General features: G+C 33.8%; 3 long non-coding RNA genes across 3 annotated transcripts; 2 read left to right on the top strand and 1 right to left on the bottom strand.

Moving 5' to 3' along the window:
- Positions 1-1,744, top strand: LOC140433563 (uncharacterized). The gene is made up of 2 exons (XR_011950009.1): positions 1-320; positions 1,570-1,744. It is a non-coding gene; the product is annotated as an uncharacterized lncRNA (long non-coding RNA).
- A 7,007-nt stretch (positions 1,745-8,751) lies between these two features.
- Positions 8,752-9,326, bottom strand: LOC140433562 (uncharacterized). The gene is made up of 2 exons (XR_011950008.1): positions 9,012-9,326; positions 8,752-8,876 (listed from the first exon to the last, which is right to left on the bottom strand). It is a non-coding gene; the product is annotated as an uncharacterized lncRNA (long non-coding RNA).
- An 11,191-nt stretch (positions 9,327-20,517) lies between these two features.
- LOC140433560 (uncharacterized) lies at positions 20,518-24,953 on the top strand. The gene is made up of 2 exons (XR_011950007.1): positions 20,518-20,845; positions 24,549-24,953. It is a non-coding gene; the product is annotated as an uncharacterized lncRNA (long non-coding RNA).
- The last annotated feature ends 1,878 nt before the right edge of the window (positions 24,954-26,831 follow it).

Raw genomic sequence — 26,831 nt, 5'->3', positions numbered from 1 at the left:
GTTTCATCCAACATTTTAAATTTCGACTATCAAGTAATCAATAAAATAAAATCAATCTCTTTGACGACCATATAAACATCAAATTAAATTCAGAATCAAAATTTTCAGTAACCGTTCAAAATTCGCAGTGATTCCATTTCGAAGAAAATCTACAAGAATATCAAAAATACCTTCATAAAATATCCATAATGAGTTGCTGCACACCTTGTTGTTCACCCTGCTGCTCCCCTTGCTGTTATCCATGTTATCCCTGTTGCGTCCCCTATGTCTACTACCCGTGCTGTTATCCCTGCTGCAGCCCGTGTTGTCCGCCCAAAGGGGTATGTATAAAAATTTGCCAAAAAACAATTTAATTTAGGTGGAATAATTATTTGCACAAAAGAATAATAAATTAAGTAAAAACAATAAGTAGAATTGTAATTAATAATTAGATTCTTTCTTTTTATAGCTCTCCAGTGTCTCCTAATCAGAACCAGTCTTCTCTCAGTATCTAGATATGATTGCTCATCGTCCACTAAGTTTTTTTTATTTTACTCGTTGAGTATGTCCCACAAATTTTTCAATTATGGATTTTCGGACCGATTCGGCATCTTTTATTCTTAGGATATGTCCCACTCATCTCGATTTTTTTATATTTGGTTCTCTGTATAGGTGGTAAAGTCTTCCATAATTCATGTTTCTTGATGGCACCATATATTGTTCTTGGGCTTTTCTTTCAAATAATTTTTATAGATGTTTTATTTGAATAAGTTTCAACTTGTATTGTATATACAAATTCTTGAACAACTTGGATAGTCTGTCCATTTATATTAACTTCTGTGTCTATCTTTGAAGAGTTGTATTTACTGCCATATGTTTTGTTTTTTGAATGTGGAAAAATTGTTATGACTATTCCAGGAATAAATTAAACAGAATGTAAGAGGGGGTGTCACCTTCTTTAACTCAATAATTAATTATAAGTGCGCGAGACAGGTGCTATCCTTTGTTTTTTTTTTCTCTTTAACTAGAGCAAAGGTATTGATCATGCTTTTGTTGAAGAATTGTCACTGTATTCTTATTTTATATATACGGTGGGTGGTAATTTTAAAGTCTATGCCAGCTTATTTTTGTCGGGTTTGATCAATAAATTCGACTCCAAAGTATGTTAATTTACATAACAGCTGAAGTAAGTTATACAGATCTCTTTTTCCGTTATACCATTCCCATTTCACATCATCTCCTGTATAGTTTTTACGTCTAGTTAATATTTGTCAATGGTGGCAAATAATAATCTCATTGCACCTGGTCGGTAAAATGTTTTTACGTTCCAGATTTTCAGTTTTTATATCCCTATTTAGATTGCCAGCTCTTTAATATACGTTTAAAGATAGAGGTGATTAGCTTGTACGCCAACCCCCTTATCGGAGAACGGACTGGTGATAGTTGGAATTCAGTAGAAGAGACTGAAGTAACACTAATAGCATACAGTCAAAAGCATTTGACTTTATAACTTAAGACACATTTAATTTTATAATTAATAAATACTCTAAATTTACTTTTCAATATTACAGCAATTATAATCTGTTTTAGTGCTGCTAGAAGATTCTTTCATTCATAATGGAACAAATATCAACAAAATGAACACTTACAAAGCAAAAACAAGTCGCAACAGAGCCTTTATGATGATACTGACACATTACTTCATGTGAAATATAAAATTGCTTTTCAATTATAATAAACAGTTTAATATAACTTTTATTTTTTTTATCTTTTGTTTAATATTAAATCGACTTCATATAAATTGCATGATTTTCTTTCCTTTTTTGTTGCAGCTAATGAAACAGAATTGGGCTTCCGTAATTATGAGTCACATCTATCCCTTTCATATTATAATTCTCAGCAGATTTTTAGCTCTTTTATCATATTTTTGAACTGTATTTATTTCAACATGAGCTCGACCTAGTATATTTTCTTTGACCTAGTATATTTGTTCTACTGTATTTGGATCCAAACTCTTACCAGGTCGAGATCAGTGCTTTTGCCACTTCAAAATATAGCTCTGGATCGAATTATTTTGCACTGATCTTTCTTTTAGAAAATTTATGAGCGTTCGTTCTGTGTATTTTTTGATAACCTGTCATATTTACCAATTTGAAACTATTATTAATCATTAGTTTGTCAATTTCTTTTCGGCAATTTCACAGCATCTAGAGACTATCTTTAGTCTCCTGAGAGCCATACAGCCGCTTTACTACGTATGCACATGACTGCTTAAGTTTAAAAGCCCTTCTGGTGATTTCTTTTGCACAATGTAAGATTGTATAAATCTATGTCCGGAATAAAGAGTTATATGTTTCTAATGCAATAGAAATATTTCCACCACTACTATAAATTCCTGCTCTAAACTTTCATGGAATTCATGCTCGTATATATATATATATATACAAGGATTTCCACAGTTTTCACTGTATTCCTTCACTCAACCGTTTTCTCCAATTTTTCCTGTTTAGCCAGTCCCCTTCCTGTAGGTTTCTTCTACTCATTGCTTCGTCCACCCCATCTCTGAAAGATCTTCGGGGTCTGCCTCTCTTTCTTCTTCCTATCGGGCTCCACTCTGTTATTCTATTTATCCACCGATTTTGGTCTGCTCTTCTGACATGTCCGTACCAGGTTAACCTCTTCTGTTCGATGTAGTCTATTATGTCGGAGTTCATGCCCATTCTCCTCTTAATCTCCATGTTATTTATCCTATCTCTTCTTGTTACTCTGCAGCTTCTCCTTAGAAATTCCATCTCTGTTGCTCTTATTTTGTTTTTGGTTTTCTTATTTATTGTCCAATTTTCACACCCATAAGTGAGGATACTTCTTGTCATGGTATTATATATTTTTTTCTTTGTTTTCATGCTGATGTTCTTATCCCATAGTACCGGGTTCAATTTTCGTATGCAGTCTCTTGTTTGTCCTAGTCTATTTTTTATATCTTCCTCCGTTGTTCCTTTGTTTGATATTATGAAACCTAAATACTTATACTTGTCTGTTTCTTTGATTTGTTTACCTTCGTCTATTTCCAGCTGTTTTATTTCTGTATTCTCCGTTGTTAGGTATTCAGTTTTCTTTAGGTTTATTTCCATCCCATTCTTTGTATATTCCTGCTCCAGTTTTCTCATCATAAAACTGAGGTCATCCTCGTCTTGTGCGATCACTATTTGGTCGTCGGCAAAACTTAGCGTATATAGATATTCGTTCCTTACTGGTATACCCATTCCTTCGCACTTTCTTTTCCATGGTTTCAGGTTTTTTTCCAGGAATATTTTGAATAGGGTGGGGAATGTGGAGCAACCCTGTAGTAGTCCCTTTGTCGTCTTAAATGGACTGCATATTCTATTGCCCGTTTTGATAGCTACTTCGTTATTCTTGTAGAGTGCTTTTACCGCGTTTATTAATCTTCGTGGAACTTCGATGTTTTCCATTGCTTCCTATAGCTTGGTTCTAGGTATTGAGTCATATGCCTTCGTAAGATCAACAAAAGCCAGATGGACGGATCTATTTTTGGCCATTCTTTTTTCTATTAGTTGTTCGACCGTGTAAATGTGATCTAAGCATGCTTTCCCCGCTGTGAAACCTGCCTGGTCTTCTCCGATTTTATCTTGTACATATATTTCTAATTTTTCCTTTATGGTCTTTCCATACAGTCTGCCTATAGACGATATAATGCTGATTCCCCGATAGTTTTCGCAGTTTTTTCTATTTCCTTTCTTGTATATTGATGTCATATATGCTTGGGTCCATTCTGCCGGTAAGTCTTCTCCATTCAGTGCTCTCTCAAACATTTTATGTATCATACGGAATAACTTTTCCGATCCGTTTTTTATCAATTCATTTGGTATTCCGCCGGGACCTTCTGCTTTTTTGTTCTTTAGAGTTTTGATCGTTCTTTTTACCTCTGCTAGGCTTAATTCGATTTCGTCATGTGTGTAGATTTCTATTCCGTCTATTTCTGATTGTTTGAATTCGGGGCGGTCTTCGGTTAGCAATTTTTTATAGTATTCTTGCCATTCGTTTTCTTTGATTTGACCGATCTTGATTTTCTCTGTCTTATTTCTTTTGAGCGACTTTAAGATGCGCCATGACTCTGAATTTCTCGTTCCTCCTATGTGCTGTTCTATCCCTGTGCATGTTTTTTCCCATCCTTCATTTTTTTCATTTGCTACTTTTCTTTTCGCTTCTTTATTTTTTTTTCTGTATAGTTCCAAGTCCTCATAGTTTTTTGTGTTCAGGTATTTTATATGAAGTTCTTTTTTCTCTTTTATGCATGTTAGTGTGTCTTCGGTTAATTTCGTAGTTTGGTGGGTGTATTTTTGGTCCGCTTCTCCAAGAGCTTCTAGGGCTGCTGTCTTCATGCAGGTTTTTATGTGTTCGTATGTTTGTTCTAATGATTCATACCGAAACTCTTCTAGCTTTTGGTCCAATCTTCGCTTATATAGGTCTTTTATTGAGTCTTCTTCTAATAAATTGATTTTGAATTTCTTTTCTTGTGTTGAGCACGTATTGACAGGTGTAGCCGGAGCCGTAACTTGGTCAGACTCTCCCTGGGTCGGTTTCTGTTGGGTCCATATGAAGGGGAATTCCATCCAAGCGATTACTAGTTTGTGATCTGTGCCGCATTCTGCGCCTCGCTTTACTCTCACGTCTTTTATTTTTATCGAGCTTTCGTGGTTTACAATAACATAATCAATAATAGACCTCAATTTTCTTGTTTCTTGTGTCCAAGTGTATTTGTGTATGTCTTTATGTTTGTAGAAGCCGTTTGTGATCTTTAAGTTGTTTATTTCGCATAGCTCAATCAATCTCTCCCCGTTATCGTTCATTATATCTTCTCCAAATCTACCAACTGTTCTGTCGTTTTCTTTTCTTCCTGTTCTTCCATTTAGGTCACCGGCGATAATTATTTCTTGGTTCTTCTTCATGCTCGTGTATTTCCTAAATTTATATTATCTCATATCCATCTTTGAGGCTTGGCAAATTTTCTTATGAGGCGTTGTTTTCGACTTTGTGAAAACAGCTTTTTTCATTTTTCCGTACTTCTCTGCTGGTCTGAGGTTCACATCCGATTTCCTTTTTAAACTCTCTCCCGGAAGCGCTTGCAGTGGTAGTGTTATCACCAAGATCTACTTTGAGTTTGTATTTCGGTTTTTTTTTATTTTTTCTTAAATTAGTTGGTCCTTATATAGAGAGGTAATATATGGAGATAATATTCCACTTTTTTATTCTGCAATTTGTTACTCAAACCGCAATTTATTTAGGTAACGGAGAGATCGTTGTTAATTTAATCTAAATTGATGATGTTCCAGAAGTGTTTGATAAATCAAATGTTTTGGTTTGTGGCGCTGTAGCAATTTTTTCTTCCAAAGTTGAAATAGTTGCAGATGTGTTGGAAACAAGATCTGTAAGCTGAGGTGTATTTTTTTAATCTGTAAAATCCTTCTTGTACAATCGGATTAAAGGTAGCTATTTCACTGATTGTGGCATCTCTTTCATTGGCGTTAATATTTGCCTTAGTAGTGGAATTCTCAAGAACAATAGCTGGAGTGTCAGGAACATTGAGAGCATTTTCAGAGGCCGATTTAGATATTTAATGTGGTTAAATATTGATTTCAGACGTATCAGCGACTCCTGATTGTATATCAATCGCTTCTACTTCCGTAGTAACTGTAGCTGTAGCAGGTTCTTCTCGTTCTCTGACAAAAATGACCATAGAGTCAGCTTCAGTAAATATGTCATTATAAAAGGGACGTATTCCCGTCACTTTAAACCTTTAATTGCATTCGTTATAGTAGCAGCTTTAAAATATGCACGTGCAAATATTGAAGCAGTTGAAGCAAACCGCCCTGAATGGTTCGTCAGCCATTTTTCACATTATTTGAAATAAAACTAATTAGCGGACTATAAAACATCTCGAGTGGCTCCATACGGTAACTACTATGAGGAGGAAGTATTCTCTTGTAATGCGTAGAAACTTCTGTTACCTTCCTGCTTTCGTTGCCCATATTGAGCTGTTCGAATACAGAAATCTAATAGAGGCTTCTACGCATTACAAGAAATACCGAAGTCAAAGACATAATGAGGTCAAAAATAATTACTTTTTCTGCTATATTAATAATAAAACCCTACATTAAAGATCTGAGTAACTTTCTTCAAGAAATGAATCAAGATCTATATCAAATACAGGAATCATTTGGAAATGCACGTAAATTAGCTTGCAAGAAATCTGAAGCAGAATATATCTTCGGTATATACTCTAAATCGTAAAGTGGTTCCTAATTTAGTGTAATTAAAATGAAGAATTCCCAAAAATATGATAATTCCCTTATTTCTGAATTCTCAAAACAGGCAAGAGGCGTATCGATGACACTACTTTATACAGAGAATCTCTTTTAATACTGTCAAAAATATTACTTTCAACGCTATTATGAATAAAAGGTATAATCAAAGACATTAAATAAAAAACAATTAAGGTTTTTATTTCCTATATTATTATTAACTTTTACTAGACAATTACAATTGGTTCCAAATTATTAAGGACAATTTCCTTTGTCACAAGGTGATGACGAAGAGTATGGCACACAACATTGGGGCGTCACAACTGGAACATAAACTACCATCGGTGGACCGCATGGGGCAGGGCTGCACGGGGAACAAGGTGGACAAGGCATAATATAAATATGATATCAAATTAACTTCAAATTTGGAATAAAAAATTTCAGTTATTGAAACGTCTCAATTTTGTTGATAATCGTCGCCTAAGAAATAAAAAACTCTATTTTCATTTGTCTTTTTTAAGTAAAATTGTACAATTAAATTGATTGACTGTCATAACTGCCAACTTTATGTCAATAAACATTCTTCTTATTTCGTATGCTCGATTCAATCGAATTTTCTCGTATACGAGTTAACTCGAATAAAAAATTTCGTATACAAATCTGAATGTGTATCTTTGAGCGTCCCTCGAAATGTTATACGTATAAGAGAAGAATTTTCACCGGCAACACTGGAAATTCGAACAGCCAAAACTCAAATAATAAAAAAAGAAGAATAATTGACAGTTTTACTTAACCTATTTTATGGTAATTTTGTCAATTGTCATCTAAAAAAATTCGTTTCTTGTAAATTAGCTGAATGGAGTAAAAAAAGGGCGTGAAATATGGTGGTTCAGTGTCGACTGAACAAAAAAAGAGACATTTAATCCTATTAACTCCATTGTGAGGGGTTTTGTTAATTTGCAAAATTTTTAAAGTTGTACTTCCGATCTAAAGGGTTAAGAAAGGGATGCAAACTCTGCCTCTCCGTTCCGCTAATATTGCCGCCCTTTGCAAGGACAATAACTATGTTTCTTTCTATTAAAAAATTATTTAAACCAGCTATTGAAAAAAAAGTTCTATGTAAAAGTATTGTATACAACGATTAAAAACTCAGCTAAAATCTTCTCTGATGTACACCAGCCCAGTGATAACTAAAATGACAACAATTACTTGAATCGTATACTAGCATCGAAATTTTAATGGTTCACACCCATTCGAGTGTGAAAAAATGAAAAAATTTGTACGCGCACAATTCGAAAATACAAAAAACTGCATGTTGAGCGAATTTCTTCTAATTTCGTATGCGAAATATCACCACCCCAGAACTTTAAAGCTTTACAAAACTTAGCTTAAAAAAGGTCGGGTAACTATTTTACAGTATTTTACATCTCATAAAACCACACATAGATCTACCTATACATAAAAAAGGATGCCAGCTCTTAAAGTAAACCAGCCATCAATACGCTATACCATTCCGATTCGTCTAGATAAAATCCATTCCCATATATTGGCGTAAAATGACCAGCTGCTCGATATCTATCAACATGGATTAAATCTGGTCTATACACCCCAGTTTTGCCCTTTTTAGAAGACTGAAAAAATTTCTCATCTGTAAATATTACCCTGTCCCAAAAATCTTGATTTTGTAGCTTATGGTTTAAAGCAAATATAAGTCTTGATTGCTTCTGTTGTGGTTTAAGAGCTTGTTTTTTTGCTGCAGTTCGGTACCTAAAACGCGATGCTTTAATTCTGCGCCAAGTTGTTGTCTTTCTTCCCGGAAACTGTGGCATAATTCTTACAGTTTTCGCATCTTTAAAGGGACTCTCTTCTAATCTCTCCAAAAGAGTACGATCTTCATGAGCGGTAGATATTTTTGGTATTCCAGAAACCTTGCTTTTTTTTCGAGAGGTTCTTGTTCTCTCCATCTTTTATTAATATTAAAAACTGTTGTTCTGCTTACTTTAAAAGGGTTCGGTACGGCAGATAGTGACTAACCATCTTCTAATTTCGTTACTACCTTGCTTTTAGTTTATTGCTAGCATGTGGAGCCATTTTTTGGTTCAAAATACACTTCAATTTTCTACAAAATACGCTTTAAGAGTTATCAGTTTTTTAGGAAATAGCTGTACATGGTACATTTAATGACCGTTCGATAGAATTCAATAGGCTATGACTAGACAAATGTAGATCTTAATATATACCTCTATTTGTCCAAAATTTATCAATAAGAGGAATTTAGAGAGATTAAATCCTCAAACTTGAATGGTACAAATCTAAATATGGTCCATGATGATAATCAAATGCTGTATTGTTATATTCTTAACATATTAAACTGATGTAAAATCGAAACACGGGATAAATCAAATTCTTTATTTAACTTCACATTTTTTATTTACTTATACAATACATTGTCCTTTTTCGTACAGTTTTTGGCATTTATCTTTTTTCTGTCTTCTGACTTTTTTTCTTTTCTTTTTCCCTTTGTCGTCTAAAACCATATCTGAATTAAACATCTTACAACGCTTTTTAAAAGCATATCTGAAACAAGAAACTCAAATTATAATATATATATATATATATATATATATATATATATATATATATATATATATATATATATATATATATATTGGTTTAAACGTTGGTTTTTATATAATGTAAACGTAAACTTACACGGTCACAATTTGAAATGATTCTAACAACATCCAGAGCAATTCATGGGAGGACAAGGTGGACTCAATATAAAAGGCAGTGTATTCACGGGCTGATATAAAATTTGAAACGGTAAATTTGGTAAACAGTAAGGGATATAACTTAATTTGTAGTTAACCATTGTTTTAACACTTAAATTTTAAAAATACGAGGGAAAATATGTGAATGTACTAAAATTTTGATATTTACTGACGCAAAAATTTTGACTTAATTATTGTAACCATGAGAAAATAAACAAAAGAAATTCTTTGATAAAATAAGAAATAATAATATACCGTATTATTTATAGATAGGCGCTGACAATAGCCGTCTAAAAAACTAATTAGAGTAGTCTTTGGAATAAAAATACCGCAGGTTGGAATTTTAGCCACTTGCACAGACTAACCTAACTTACTTCTCTGCTTCTTCGTTTTTTTTTGTGTTTCGATTGTATAATAATTTACCCAGTACATATAACCTGGGAAATTTCTGTTTACTACTAATTGACAGCTGGGTGATACTTGAATAATACGTGAATAATACTTACGTAAAATTTTATGTTAGGGTATTCCACCATTTTCTGAATTTATTTTTTTTTCTTATTGTGACAAGTAAAAAATTGTTTATAGATCTATTTGAAAGAATTTGATAAATTTATTAATTATTTTTATAATTTTGTCAGGGGGTTTATAATACTATGTAAAGATATTGGACTCTCTATTCCTGCTTTTAATAGTTCTAAATACAGATCCACATTTTTATGTTTGTTTATGGGACATTCAAAGAAAATATGGATCCAATGGTTCCACATTCACATATCGGTGTTTCTGTTTTACCTATTTTGCAGAGACAGCAAGGAGTTTCCCATGTCCACTACGTAAACGATTAATATTTGTTATAGTACTCCTGCTCATATACCCACATTTGGTGTACGATGGTTTTATGGGGAAATCACACTGCAATCTACAATAATCTAGATCTTTATCTTTAACTTGGGAATACCATTCATTGCAGAATTGTGTTAAAATGTCTTTTTTTTAAAACACGAAAGATATCTGATCCAAATTTTTTTTATATCATATGGTACTCTTAATTCTCTCCCAATATTCGCCAACATATCTGCTACCTCATTACCTTTAATCCCCTGATGTCCAGGTACCCATTATATTCCTATTGAAAATCCCAAATTATTAGCTTCTACCAATAGTATTTTGGTTTTTATGGTTACATAATCCATTTGATCCCATTTGAGACTAGAAATTTTGGATAAAGCACTTTTTGAATCCAGAAAGATAACTGCTTTCATGATCTCCTTCTCAATGCACACAGAGACAGCTTTATATATAGCTATCATTTCAGTTGTACAGATTTGTGTGTAATTATGGAGTCTTAATGAAAATTTATAATTAATGCTTGTTATATAAATAAAGCCCTGGGAGTTGACGAAATACCAGCAGAATTGTATATGATAGGTGGCGACCACCTAGCAAGTCACATCCACGTGCTCATGAAAGACATATGGCAAGAAGAGAAAATACCCGACCACTGCAAGAAAAGTATAGTATACCCGATCTATAAAAAAGAAGACAAACAGTGCAAAAACTATCGTGAAATTTCTCTACTATGTACAGCATACAAGGTCCTCACGTATATTATAAACCAGTGGCTCCAACCACTAGCAGAAAATTTTATTGGAGAGAACCTATCAGATAGGCTTCCGACAGGGAAGCTCGACACTAAATCAAATATTTACGTCATGGGAACATGACATTGATGTTCACAACGTGTTTGTAGACTTCAAACAGGCATACGACTCAGTTAAAAGGAACAAACTCTACAACATATTGGCTGAATTGAGAATACCCAATCTAATTAGACTCATTAGAGCTACAATGGATGAAACTTAGGCATGCGTACGAATACAAAACCACCGGAAAGACTTTTTCAAAACTTCGCTGAGACTAAAGCAGGGAGATGGGCTAGCCCCAACTTTGTTTAACCTGGCACTGGAGTATGTGGTTAGGCAAATGTAAACTGGACGAGAAAACATATTGACCAACACAATGACCAATACAAAGGGTTCAACTGGCCGCTTATGCCGATGATATTAATATTATGAGTAGAACATCAACAGGAGCACAGGAAACGAAACGTACACAAAGTTAAAAACGCAAACAAAAAGGCTAGGTCTGGAAATAATCACAGAAAAAACAAAAATAATGATACAGACGAGAAGAAATATAGTCCCACAAAACATTGTACATGAAGATGACATTGAAACGGTTGGAAAGTTTACATACCTGGAAGTAGAAATATAAGCCGACGGATCAGAAGATGGAGAAATACTATCTATAAAACCTTAATTCGATTAATAGCATGCTATGGCAGTGAAGAATGGATACTGAAAGAAACATCCATCCAAAAGCAAATTCGACACATTCAAAAGAAAAGTACTGAGGAGATTACTAGGACCTGTGAGGGAAAATGGAATCTTCAAAAGTCGATACAACAACGAGCTTTATCAACTTTATAAGAAAGCACCACTGTCAGACTTCACTAGAATACAAAGATTGCAATGGGCCGGACATGTAATAAGAATGGTAGAGGAAAGGCGGCCAAAAAGAACACTGAATGCTAGAATGCAGGAAAAGAGACCGGTTGGAAAGTCAAGAAAGCGCTGGGAAGACACAGTATACAAGACACAAAGCTGATAATTTTCAAGAACAAGATAACATGAGGTCAATTTCTGTAGAAAGAGAAATGCACTACAACTATCTCGGCACCATCATAAATAAAGAATAAAACAACAACTAGAAGATAACAGCGCCCATTGGGCTAGATCCTCCTTCAACCAGATGGGGGCCTTCTTCAAGAACCACAAACTCTCTCGTGCTATAAAAGTGTTGCGATATTATGTCTTGTGTATTTTTTTATGGTGTTGAATCGTATACCTTGAACAAAGATATTTGCAGATGATTACAAGCATTTGAGATATGGCTATTGTTAAATCAGAGAGATATTAAGAATAATTAAAATAAATTAAACTGCAAAACAATAGATCGACCATCATGATGACGTCGGCCAATTCAGACATATTGGATCTGATGTTAAAGCAAAATTAACAACTGATGAAAAATTAATTAATTACAAAATTTTACTGTCTTTTTATAAATATATCAAATTTTAACATCGCAGAACACGTCAGATTCCGTGGACTTACCCAATCACAAATAGAAGAATGAAGAAGAACCAAGGCCTACTGGACACCATTAATTCTAGAGACCTTCGAAGACCCATAGTACTTCGAAGACATTATACAAAATTAATGAATTATGCAAAATGAAGGAAGAAAAACATCCTGGTTAAAGGTCTTCAGAATTTAGTTCAAAATAACAACAACATTCCTCACGGATATGCATTTAAGAATAAAAGAAGTCCTATATTTAAACCATACGACTAATATCCTTTTAATGCATATAGTATCCAAGGGATTGATCGATTTCAAGAGAACTCTTTCCATGTTACCGCGTTTTAGATGACCAGGTGTGCTGGAATATTTCCCAAAAATTTTCTTATTTTTTGCACATAAAGATGTTCACCAAAACAAACTTTTTGGTATTGTCAAGGAGACCTTCGCTCGGGTGAGCACCGGCCGATGTTCTAGCGCAGCACCTTCAACGAGTGGATCTTTTGATATTTCAACTCCCTTGTGATTGTTGTTATTCTTAGACTGTAGCCGACCGTATGATAGGAGCCGCCTTCTCAACATGCAGTCACATCCAGGGCAGGCATGTCCTAGCCATTAATTCTTCAAATTTTATTTTCAATATTTAACTTTCTATTGGTCTGGTTTTTTAATACTGGCTTGTAAAGTTAGCTCACGTCAGCCGTGAGTGGATACTACACTTGTCCTCTCGCCCTCTGGGTTAGGCTAGCACATAGGCTAGTCATATCTTGTGCATCATAAATGAAAACAGATTATATTTCATACACTATTTAAATATTCTCATTTTTCTTTGCTAAAGAGACTTGTATTGATTTCGGGTTAAATTACAATTAAAACTTGGAAAAATAATTACAATACAGTTATTTATGTTTAGTTTTTTATTTATACTTTGACGATACATATTTTATAAAATCAACAAATTTAACTGACTTTATTTAACAACGTGTCGGCGGACATCCACGTTGAGAATTTGGTGGACAACTAGGAGGACAAGGACAGCATGGCATAGGTGTAATAACGGGTGTCAAAACTGCAGCTTGAGGAATACATGGAACTGGAACTGGCTGACAAGGACACGGTTCGCATGGACAAGCGGGACAAACTGAGACAGGAACACAGCAAAATGTAGGATAGCATCCTTGACAATAGGCGATACCCGTAGTATCCGAACCTGCACAGTCACCCGAAGGTGAACACGGTGGAGAAGGTTGGCAACCTGAAGGTGAGCAAGATGAACATGCCATTGATTTATTATTTTTTTTAACAAATTTTCGACTACAAAAAATTTTGATATATTTGCTTTTTATGTCACTTATAATTTGTAAATAATATTTCCTAGAAACGTAAATTATTTTTTCCATAACAACAAATTTCTACTTCTTCCTCTCGATGTTGATGGTCACATGTCTTTTAGTTGTCAGCCAATACAATACTTCTTTTTGACTTTTGTTCCACAAGGTAAAAATTGCACATTATGTTCAGGCAGGTTAATAATAATAACACTATTATTATACTTAATTAGAAAAGAAATAATTTTATTGTTTAACAAGTGTATAGAGACCGGTGACAGTTGACAGTTGAGACTTTAGGCATCAACAAAAAGAAAACATATTGCCAACATACACAAAATAATTATTATAGTACTATATTGTACAACAAAACCCTAACCCAATTCTAGAAAAGTACAAATAAATTAAGTACAAACTAAACAAAATTACAATAATCTAATAGATTGTAAAATTAAACATTAGTTTTAAAAACATTCAAACAATTTTTAATAATTCAAATTGAGTAACAGGCAATGCCTTGGTCATGATTTCAGCTGTTTGTAGGTACATACTCAATAACACAATTTCTTTTATTTGCCATATCTTTTACGAAATGATGTTTTAAATCAATATGTTTAGAGTGTTTGGTCTCATAAATTTAAGCCATTTTTATACAACCTTGGTTTTCCTCAAAAATTTTAATATGATATTAAAAATAAAACATGTCTTTTAAAAGTTGACCTAAAATCAAACACACAGTCATACACTCAGACAGAGTCAAATATTCGGCTTCACTACTACCAAGCAAAATTACTGATTGCTTTTTAGAACACCAATTTAAAACTTTATTATTAAAAAGAATACAATATCCAGAATCACTCTTTCTGTCATTAGCATCGCTCCAAAATCTCAGTCAGCATGTGCATGAACAGAAACTTGATCATTTTTAGTAAATTTATTGTACATTAAGCTCAACTTGTTAGTATAGCTCAAATAACGAATTACATTTTTAAGATGCTTCCAATAATTACTATTAAAATTATTTTGACATCTTCCAAAAAATTAAACTGTAAAACACTTTGAGCTACTTTTTCTTAATTCAATTTAGGTCCCATTTAAATTTTACTAATCTTGCAATTTACAATGTTAAAACGATTAACAAATCTTGTAATCATATATTTCTGGCTAACAACTAAAGTCTTATTTTTTCTTTTAATTTCTAATCCTAAAAAGACAATTTTTGGTTCATTTGATAAATCACTTAATTTTAAAATTTTTCCTAAATTTGATTTTACAAATTTGACATCATCTTCGGAAATTGAAACAACAATTATAATTTCATTTCGTATCATTATCATATCATCAGTATATATATACAAGGATTTCCACAGTTTTCACTGTATTCCTTCGCTCAACCGTTTTCTCCAATTTTTCCTGTTTAGCCAGTCCCCTTCCTGTAGGTTTCTTCTACTCATTGCTTCGTCCACCTCATCTCTGAAAGATCTTCGGGGTCTGCCTCTCTTTCTTCTTCCTATCGGGCTCCACTCTGTTATTCTATTTATCCACCGATTTTGGTCTGCTCTTCTGACATGTCCGTACCATGTTAATCTTTTCTGTTCGATGTAGTCTATTATGTCGGAGTTCATTCTCATTCTCCTCTTAATCTCCATGTTATTTATTCTGTCTCTTCTTGTTACTCTGCAGCTTCTCCTTAGGAATTCCATCTCTGTTGCTCTTATTTTGTTTTTGGTTTTCTTATTTATTGTCCAATTTTCACACCCATAAGTGAGGATACTTCTTGTCATAGTATTATATATTTTTTTCTTTGTTTTCATGCTGATGTTCTTATCCCATAGTACCGGGTTCAATTTTCGTATGCAGTCTCTTGTTTGTCCTAGTCTATTTTTTATCTCTTCCTCCGTTGTTCCTTTGTTTGATATTATGAAACCTAAATACTTATACTTGTCTGTTCCTTTGATTTGTTTACCTTCGTCTATTTCCAGCTGTTTTATTTCTGTATTCTCCGTTGTTAGGTATTCAGTTTTCTTTAGGTTTATTTCCATCCCATTCTTTGTATATTCCTGCTCCAGTTTTCTCATCATAAAACTGAGGTCATCCTCGTCTTGTGCGATCACTATTTGGTCGTCGGCAAAACTTAGCGTATATAGATATTCGTTCCTTACTGGTATACCCATTCCTTCGCACTTTCTTTTCCATGGTTTCAGGGTTTTTTCCAGGAATATTTTGAACAGGGTGGGGGATGTGGAGCAACCCTGTAGTAGTCCCTTTGTCGTCTTAAATGGCCTGCATATTCTATTGCCCGTTTTGATAGCTACTTCGTTATTCTTGTAGAGTGCTTTTACCGCGTTTATTAATCTTCGTGGAACTTCGATGTCTTCCATTGCTTCCCATAGCTTGGTTCTGGGTATTGAGTCATATGCCTTCTTAAGATCAACAAAAGCCAGATGGACGGATCTATTTTTGGCCATTCTTTTTTCTATTAGTTGTTCGACCGTGTAAATGTGATCTAAGCATGCTTTCCCCGCTGTGAAACCTGCCTGGTCTTCTCCGATTTTATCTTGTCACAAGATATCATCAGTATCAATCCTAAATTACATAAAAACTTATTAATAGTTGTATGCCAACATTAAGGGCTTTTACCAACTTACATACTACAACCATGTTTAACACTTAGGACAACCGGTGGCTTTAAAAACACATCACTAGACACTGGACTTTTCAAAAAAGAACTTTTCACATCAAGTTGATGAATATCCATATCACGATCTACAGCAATGGCTAACAGTACTCTCAGGATGGTTTATCTAGTTACTAGTGGTACATACAAGTCTTTGTTGTCTAATACTGGCTGCTGATAGCCTCTGGCTACTAATCGAGCTCTTTTAACCACCTGATCCTTAACATTTTCTTAACAAAAAACCATTGTGAATCAATGATTACGTCATCAGCCTTAGGTTCTACCAAAGTTCAGGTACCGTTGCTTTCTAAAGCCAAAAGTTGCTTATCTATGGCCTCCATCCATCCATTCCCAATCGAAACAGCTTTAGTGTAGTTTTTATGTAATGAAGAAGGTAGACAGTCAGCAGATAAAGCCACCATCATACTCATTCATAGTCATAAAGATAAGAAGGCATACGTCTATCTCTTGAACTTATACGTATGTATATCGTCTTCTTGATTACTGATCAGTTTATATTACTTAATGTTCAATTTTAATAGACTCAATAATAGTTTGCTCACGCACACCTCTATATCTCATCACATGAACTGGATATTCACTTTCATGAGTTTCATCAAATCTAACTGAACGAGATGTAAACACTGCTCGTTTTTCTGAGAGGGTCCCAGAGGCGGGATCCATTGTCACAATAGCCAAAAAAATACATTTTCTTGATCTTTCATCAAACTTCCCAGATCAATCTTCTTCAGGAATATGTGCATAAGCAATACATCCAAATAATTTAATTTTGTTCATATCAGATTTCTAACCATACCAAACTTTAGCTGGTGCACAGTCATTAGGCAATGTACTTGTAGGAGTTCGATTAGCTAAGTACACAGCAGCCAATACAGCTTCTCCTCACAATGACATGTCAAAACCGCTGTCCAAAATTAAACATTTAGATTTATATAAAATAGTATGATTGTATTTTTCCGCTAATCCGTTGTGCTCTGGATTTCTGGGTACAGAATATTGTATAGTTATTCCTTTACTAATACAAAAATCTTCAAAGCTTTTAAAACTATTCTTCCCAGCATTATCACATCTCAAATAATCTATTTTCATGTTGAATTTTGATTCAGTTAATGCTAAAAAATTTCTAAAGCATGTTTCCGCTTTATTCTTTTTTTTAATAAGGTATAACACTTCAAAATGACTGTAATGAATGAAACATAATAATTTTTAACATCATTGCTAGGAGTGCTAACTTCTCCACACAAGTCTGTGAACACATATTGAAATAAGCGTCGAGCTTTCCTATCTCTTGTGATGCTCTTTAAAAATGGAGAACGTGTCTATTCTGTACCTTTCAAGCATATCGCACATACTAAACTCACAGGCAATGTACAAGAGTGACCTCATCCATTTGTGCCGCAAGTCAGGTGTATCACGAACAATGTAACCACCTCTGAATACAATTTCTGTTCTATAAAATACAAATTACCAATCATTTTTCCGGTAATAATTGCAGTATCGCCTCTCATGATTTTTATTTTCAAAAATCACACGAAAACCTTTTTCTTCAATTTGTTTTACCGATAATAAGTTGTAAGAAAGTAACTGAAAGTCCTTCTTTAGATATGGCTAAGAATCTACCTTAAAATTTTGGTGCTATAGTTTCATCAACCTTTGCTACATTTGTTTATCTATATACTGCTTTTGCAGCCTGTTTTATGTGACTACCAAGAAATGCAATTTTTTATTTTTTTTTATTTTCAACATTAGTCGTATTAGCAGTTTCATGATTTTTAAACAATCTTTTTGGACATTTCGGGCGAATATGACCCATTTCATGATAGTGATAACAGTGAACTTTAAAAGTATGTTTGCCCTTACCTTTATATTTATCATGACCAACTTCTTCTTAGGGTGCCTGTCCGTTCCGAACGTTGGCGATCATTCTGGCTATGATGACTTTGTTGGTTGCTATACAGAATAGCTGTGTTATTATCTTTCTATACCATGCTCTCAGGTTAGCAAGCCAGGATATTCTTCTTCATCCTGGGGCCCTTTTGACCATGACCAACAGAGGCATGCAAAGAAAAAGGTACATGAGTAACTTTCTTTGTTTTTATACGATCATGTTCTGCCTTTTAACTTTTTTTTACAAAATCTTCAGTTACTTTTGATAGATCAGAACGAAATAAAATATCATTGGATGTTACAACTGAACTAATTTTATCAGGCATTGCAGATACAAGTATAGTGATCTTTTCACTGTCGTCTATTTTACCTTCTGCATCATTTAATTTTCTTAAGGTTGCATCAAAATGCATCAAAACCTCACCCAAGTTGCCGTCTTCTTTAAGTACTAAGTTGCGCAACTTTTTCTGGATTTGTACCCGAGACTGAAGTCCTGCCTTTTCGTAAACAGCTTTAAGAGCTTCCATCATTCCCATCAAAGTTTCTTGGGTTTTAATTATTTCCAAAATATTGCTCAACTAACTGAACAATAATATGCTTTGCAGTCGAATCATTTTTAATAAAGGCTTTGTACTTATCATCAGTGCTAGCAGGTTTTTTTTTGAGAAATGACTCCAAGAAATGTTCTTTCCAATCGATATTTCCACGAATCAAAATCAGCTCCATTAAATTGTTTTACATTAGCAATAAAAAATTGATTGCTGGACGAAGACATAACTAAATGACACATGGGCAAAAATTGTGAACAAAATTTTTCCTTTAAACTATACTTTTAGTATAGTTTAAAGTTTTAGTATCGACACATACCATCTTTTCGTAGATTTTAAATCGGCCTATGATAGTGTCCTAAGAAATAAATTGTATGAAGCCATGGATGAATTCCACATCCCCGATAAACTGATAAGATTGGTTAAGGCTACAATGAGTAAAGTTGTTTGCAAAGTCCAAATACAGGGCGAACAATCACAGGCATTTGAAACGCATGTTGGGCTGCGACAGTGTGTCTCCTTTTCAACATAGATTTGGAAAAGGCGGTCAGGGATGCCCAAATAGACAGCAGAGGAAACATTTTTAATAAATCATCCCAAATTTTGGCATATGCAGATGATGTTGATCTAGTTGCCTGCACAACACGCAAGCTAGAAGAAATGTATACCACACGCCTCAAAAAATATAGGCAAGTAAATGAAAATAAAACTAAGATAATGGCATCAACACCCAACAATAGAGCCAGAAACATCGGCCACCAATTCACGGTTGATAATTCTACCTTTGAGGTGGTGGACAAATTCACATACTTGGGCTCCCTGATCACCAAGGAGAACGTCATGACGGAAGAAATCAAGCGAAGAATAATCCTAGCAAACAAATGCTATTTTGGACTTAGTAGACATATGAGAAGCAGAAACTTAAGCCAAAAAACAAAAATAACCATATACAAAACCCTTATACAACCAGTGTTGACATATGGGTCGGAGGCATGGACCATTTCCAAGGCAGATGAAAATCTCCTGCTTATATTTGAACGAAGGATCCTGAGAAGAATATTTGGTGGCATCTGTGAAAATGGGGTTTGGAGAAGGAGGTACAACTACGAGATATATCACAGATATAAACATATATTTGGTGGTAAAGACGTAGTATCCTTTATAAAAATAGGAAGACTAAGATGGGCAGGACATCTGGCAAGTTCACAGCAGAACAACCCTCCTAGAAGCATCCTTATGTCACAACCTGTGGGAAGTAGAAAAAGGAGTAGACCAAAACTCAGATGGAGGGATGGTGTAGATGAGGATGGTAGACAAATAGGCGCAGCAAACTGGCAACAGTTGGCAATGGATAGAACTGACTGGCGTAATAGACTTGGGAAGGTCGAGGCTCTTTTATAGGGCTGTAGCACCAATGATGATGATGATGATACTTTTAGTATTTAATTAGTAATAAGTAATTTAGTACTTAACATTTTTGTATTAACATCCCAATTTATTAACGAATAATTAACAATATTTAATTGGTACGGGCGCAATACAGTACTGTTGTCCTTAAAATAAAGGCCAACAAATCAAAAGTGTCTATGAGGTAGACAAAAAAAGAAGAATTATATTAAAAAACTAGTGTTTAATATATTAATATTAGAAAGTACTATCGACATAATAAATAATGCCATTTGTAAACTACAAAAGCTTTAAAATTATTGATATTAAATTAAATTTGAATCTACAAATATTTATTCCTCATTATTTGTCAGCACTTTTAAATTCTGTCAAAATTGTCAATTATATTACTTAGAATCGATTAGTCGAACAGAACATTAGTATTTAAGTGCTATGCAACATATTTGTTTTGTTTAACACTTTAAATATCGACTATCAAGCAATCAAAAACAAAAAAAAACAGTTTCTTTGACGACGACATAAACATCAAATCTTATTCATAATTTTCGGTAATCATTCAAAATTTTAAGTGATTTCACCTCGAAAAAAATTCTTCGAGAATACCAAAAATACCTACATAAAGATCCAAAATGAGTTGCTGCCCACCTTGTTGTTCACCCTGCTGCTCCCCTTGCTGTGTACCTTGTTATCCCTGTTGCGTCCCATGCGTGTACTACCCTTGTTGCTTCCCCTGCTGTAGTCCGTGCTGTCCGCCCAAAGGGGTATGTATATAAATTTTAAAAATAAGTAATCAATTTTGATTGAAATTATTAGTTGCTCTAATTGACAGTATAGTATTTTTTAAAGGTGAAATATTTTATTATATACTTTGAATCGACGTCATTATTTGGTTTTCCTGTCTTGTATTATTCGGCTCATGTTTTCTGCAAAAGTTGAAAAGGAGGGCATAACGTATGTCATAATTTACGTTGATTAAAGCTGATTTATAAAAGATGGAGATAGAGACTGACCATACACAATATCAAGACGGCCACTACACTCTCCAGAGGGTCAATACTGAAGAGAGATTAATGATAATTCCCATTTCATATAACTTCTATGCAAATTCTGTGTTTAAAAATGTCATACCTCTATAATTTTGACACTCCAATATAATATCTCTTTTTTTATGTAGTGGGCAAATAATTCAGATGAACTATTTTTCTGGTATTTTTTTTGTTTAACGTCCTATTCATTTACAATCTGTAATGTCGATAACGCTGGAGTATCCGCTTTTTGGGCGTGATGGTTTGATTTTGACCTTATGGTTCATCAAGTAATCTATTTCGTAGATTCCTTTGTTGTTTTCAGCAGAATTTAGGAACAACAAACAACATCGGAAACTGGGCTTTGGTTTTTTCTTCTTCTATTTTTAGTCTGTTTAGTCTGTCTGTTTTTCAATGTGCCTCCAGTAAGTTTTCGTTCTTCCTAGTGATCGTCTTCCTATTAAGGAATCGTCTCTTGTCGTCTTTACTACTCTATTTGTTGTCATTTAATTTATATGATCGTACCATTCCACTCTTCTATTTCTTACCCAGTTCTTGATGACCTCCACCTTGCATCTACGTCGTATATCTGTACTTCTAGCTATGTCTCAGTGTCTTGCCATCAATTTTTGTAAGTGTTTTCATCTCTGTTGTTTCTAACATCCTTTTTGTCCTCTCTGTCAGGTCGTGTTTCTGCCGCGTATGTCATTATTGGTCTGATGACTGTTTTGTAAATTCTGCCTTTCGTTTCTTTTCATTCGTGCAGCTGTTTGCTCTATTCACTTGATCTTCCACTTCAGTGTCGAGCTTTCCATAGCTAGATAATGTGATGCCTAAATATTTAAACTCCAACACTTGTTCTATTATCTGACCTTCCAGCTCCGATTTACAACTTAGTAAATTTGCAGTTCTAACCATGCATTTTGTCTTTTTTGGGGAAATTAACATGTTAAATTTTCTGGCGGTTATATTAAATTGGTGCAGCATACGTTATAAATCGTCTTCACTTTGAGAAAGTAGCATTGCGTCGTCTTCATAGCAGATTATTTTAAGTTGTTTTTCTCCCATTTGGTATTCTTTTTTAGTTCTTAATGTTCTATTATTTCATCCATAATTAGGTTGAACAATAGAGGACTCGGGGAATCTCCCTGTCGTATTCCATTGCCAGCTTCAATAGGGTCGGTTAGTTCTTCCACTTTTACTTTTATTGTGTTGTGTTGGTAAATATATTCGATCGGTTTGATTATTCCTAGAGTTATCTCTCTTGCATACAATAAGTCGATAACATCCTTTAATTTGATCAGGTTAAACGCCTTCTTAAGGTCCCGAAACTTAGATATGCCGGTTTTTTGTATACTAATGATTTCTCGTGCACTTGCCTCATTATTAATATAACGTCGGTGCATGATCTTCCTGACCTTAAATCTTGTTGTTCTTGTGCTAGTGTTATAATTTCATTCTTCAGTTTATTTGTTGTCACAAATAAACTTCTTCAGTTGTTTGGTTGTTAATTTTAGTGTTGTTTTTAATAAATTAATTCCTCTGCAATTATCTGAGTCCAATTGGTTTCCCTTTTTAAAGAGAGGTATTAGGATGCATGATCTCCATTCTTGAGGAATTCTGTTTTGTTTTATTATTTTTTGGATTAGTTTTAATAGTTGTTTGGTCAGATCTGGTCCTCCGTACTTCAGAAGTTCGTTCGGTATTCTCTCCTTTCCTGGTGATTTTCTATTCTTTAATTTCCTTCAGCAAATAGTGATCGAAAATAGTCTACCCATGTTTCCTTCTGAAGGTGTTCCGTTTTTACTAGTTCGTTCATCTCTTTTCTTTGTCCTCCTACCATTCTCCATATTTCTTTTTATGTTCCGTAGAAGTCGTGTTCCATCTCTTTTGAGAAGCTCTGCCAGTGTTCACTTTTTATTTTTCTAACTAAAGTATTCGTTTTATTTCTGATTCGTTTGTAGTGATTGTATGCCTGTTGTGTTCTGTATTGTAAAAAGGCTTTCTTCATTTCTTCACTTCCTCTCTAAACCATGGTGTTTTCTTTTTTGATGTGTTAGAGTTTGTTACTTTCCTCTCTGCAAGTGATTCTGTTACTGCGTTAAATATGTTATTTTTGAGTTTTTCCCAGCTTTCCTCGAGGTTATCGTGATTTAATATTTTTATTTAGGTTTTAGGATGTCTAATAGTCCAAATATTTGTAGCAATATGACCAAGTTCTTCCAACTCTTTCGCGATTTTGTGTTTGTGTTTGAATTGCAATTATTCTTTACCTGATAGGTACGAATCTTCATTGTTTTCTCTATTAACGCAATTAGGTTGCAATTTTACTTGGACAAAATTTAGAACTTTCAGTTTATAATTATTTTTGGCTTTTAGATTTATTAGCTCCATTAGTGGAGTTATGTTTTTTACTTCTTGAATAAAGATGGGTCAAGGTTTAAGTTCTTTCTCTAGTTTGTCTAATTCCTCAGTGTCTTTGCTTAGAACCTCAAGTTTATTAGAAATATGTGCTGGCGAGTTTAGCCAGTAATCGTTGATTTTTGAATATTTTACGACTCTTTTATCTGGGTTGGTTCGATGTCTTTTATTTGGATTTTTAACGGTTTTCCAAGCTTCAGTTGGTCTTGAGTTATTGGAGTTGGGTTGCAGTATTGGGATTTTTGCAGTGGTTGAGAATATGCTGTAATTAAAGGTTTAGAAGTATTAACATCATCTTGGAATTGTTCATCATTGTACACTTGATATTGATTTATACCAGTAGATGTAAGATCCATTTTCATTTTGCTAGCTGCCATGCAGAACTTCTTGATTGGGATTTAACATGCATTTCAGACTTGGACAATTGTTTTGCAAATGTCGCATATAGGTTAACTCTACATCAGTCTGCATTATCGTGTACTTCCTCAGTGGCAGTTATGTCTTCTCATCCAAACTTTTTAGGTTACTGACACGTTTCTCATTGGCAAGCTCAGCAGCTCTTTTATTGCTGTGCATTGTCCTCTGGTACCCATACAAGAGTAAATCTGTTGTATTCCTCCAGTGCGGCGAGTTATTCTCAGTATTTTCATACTTATAGAGTACCTGGTATAACCTAAAATCATTTTCTGCTTTTAAACCTACTTTTTTTCCGAGTCCTATTTTAGCTGTTTGGAAAATCTTATTCTAATATTTTTTTTCGTTGGTACATTTAAAATAGATACTTGTTGAAAGATATCAACATTGTTTTAATTATATTGTTAAGGGCATCATTTTTATATGACATCTAGAGAAATATACCGTGCCCAATTTATTCATAATTTTTTCCAGTTCTTCTGTTGAATACTATACTACTACTGCATTATTACTATATAAGTAAAAAACCATTGCTGTGTAGTTACGTAAATATTAATAGTTTTTTTAACTATAACTACTATAACCAAACTATTCTTTGTTTTAGTGCTGCTAGAAGATATCTATGGGTTTATTAGTTTCATAATCAACGAAGTGAGTATGTTGAAATTATACGCTAATCGTCAAGGAGGAAAATACGGAAACAAGGAAAGTAAAATGGTTGAAACTTTAAAACACAAATAGGGGACTGGTACCGCCAAGATCAATGTTGCTTATAGTTCTGCGAGGGATATGTCCGCCTGTGTACAAAATTGTTTAGTAAAGTCCGCTTCGTTTTAAAATTTAAATACTAAACAGATAATTCTTAACAAATGAGTATTATTAGTAAGATTGTCGATTAAATGATTTTATATTGTTCGATGTTGTGCTAGTAGACATAAATTCCTTCCAATCGGGATAAAACTTTTGTAGTATCAAAATTTAATAAAATAAACATAATTTTGTGATTTTCTTTGAACTGTTTCATTTAATTAATATATTATATTTACGGTATTATATATATATATATATATATATATATATATATATATATATGTTCGGATAAATTTCCGCGGTCAGATGAATGAAAATTACTTAGTTCTCGGGAAGAACCGCGTTGAGAATTTATTACTAGTAATAAATTCTCAACCCGGTTCTTCCCGAGAACTAAGTAATTTTCATTCATCTGACCGCGGAAATTTATCCGAACATATATATATATATATATATATATATATATATATATATATATATATATATATATATATATATATATATATATATATATAGTCGCTGTAAAATCAAACCGGCATAAATGGAAAAGAGACATTTTTCACCAAGAACGTTTATTCCACATTAAAGCTACCAGCTAGAGCTACTAAATTATCAGGTCTTCTTGCTTGTTATAGTATTTGTAATAAACAACCAGGTAGGTAATTGACTTAATCCAAAGAAACATGCAGTTATGCCACTATGGCTTTAAAATGTCATTACTGTTTGCTTTTATGCCACAGTGACGAGAGTATCAGGAACCTATAACAGGCGAGTAAAAAAATTTAAAATGAGATAACTGAGAAATGTATTGCTTCCCCAAAAGAAAGTACAACTAAATATTTTCACTTTTCGTTATTTTTTCACAGTTTTATAAATTACTATAAAATTTAAAACAATTATTTGTGTTATCCCTTTAGTAACCAAATTTGGGATCATCGTCATAGTCATTAACATCCTAGCAGATGTGTTGTGGTTCATCATTTAACTTCAGCAGCCCGGATAGTTTGATTAATGATATTTCGCCGCTGATCGTAGCCCTCTGTTACATGTATTGCCTTAGTTTACTGTTTGTTGAAAAGTTTTTTCGTAATGTCTACCCATAGCTGTTGAAATCTGCAGCGTTGGCGTTGACTCCGAAGCCTTCCTTGGATCAACAACTGCTCCATTTTGTGATTGCTTCTATGAATATGATCAAAGACCTTTAAAAGTTTAGTAAACCTTCCTTCCTTAGACCACCAACCGCTTCATTTTGCGATCACTTCGATGGATATGACCAAAGAACCAATAGTACTAGAGAGACGCTGATTTGGTTGAATTTCATCTAGAACCAAGACATTTGAGGCAAGCCGTCCATGGAATAGTTGTCTTGATGTCCTCATTTTAAAAGCACCTATACGGTATCTAAATTCTATCCAAATTTAGGATACCATTTTTATTTTTTTTTTAATAATGGCAAGTCTTTTAGGATAAACTAAAATGAAAGCAGTCTTCGCGCTGGTTTTGCTCCAATTGCTCCGATCTTTACCTCATCATCCAACGTACGATCCATACGATGTTGTAAAAGGTGTCCTGTCTTTATGATTGAAAAATAGCTGTGTAATGGCAGACGCTACCTCTTTCCTTTAAGGTAATTCCTGTGAAGTTTAACGATGGATTTGGCACAATTACTAAACTCACTTGAACTTTCAGACCTACGCTATTTGGATCCTTGGAATTTTTCCTACCTAAACGTTTGCCCTATTCACGAGTTCTTCAACCAACGTTCGATCGTTTTCTTCTTGCAACTCATTTCTACACTCACCTGTACTTATGTCTGTTTTTCCGAAAGTTGTAAGAATTGCTACAGAGTGCTATTGAATGTTTGCGGACAAAATCTTTGTGTAAATAATAAAATCGGTTTCAAAAATTTTAACCTATGAAAATTAAACAATTTATCAATACCATCATGTTGATTATGCATGCAAATATCACATTTGTAGCTCCCTGATGAAGGACATAACCAATGTCCGAAAGCTTGGAATAAAGATTTAAAAGAGACCAAGTTTCATTTTTTATTGCTGCGAACCCAATATTTAAC

Source organism: Diabrotica undecimpunctata, chromosome 2, assembly GCF_040954645.1.
Source record: "Diabrotica undecimpunctata isolate CICGRU chromosome 2, icDiaUnde3, whole genome shotgun sequence".
Taxonomy (NCBI): domain Eukaryota; kingdom Metazoa; phylum Arthropoda; class Insecta; order Coleoptera; family Chrysomelidae; genus Diabrotica; species Diabrotica undecimpunctata.
The sequence above is the reverse complement of the archived record's forward strand: the minus strand, read 5'-3'. Positions and strand labels throughout refer to the sequence as shown.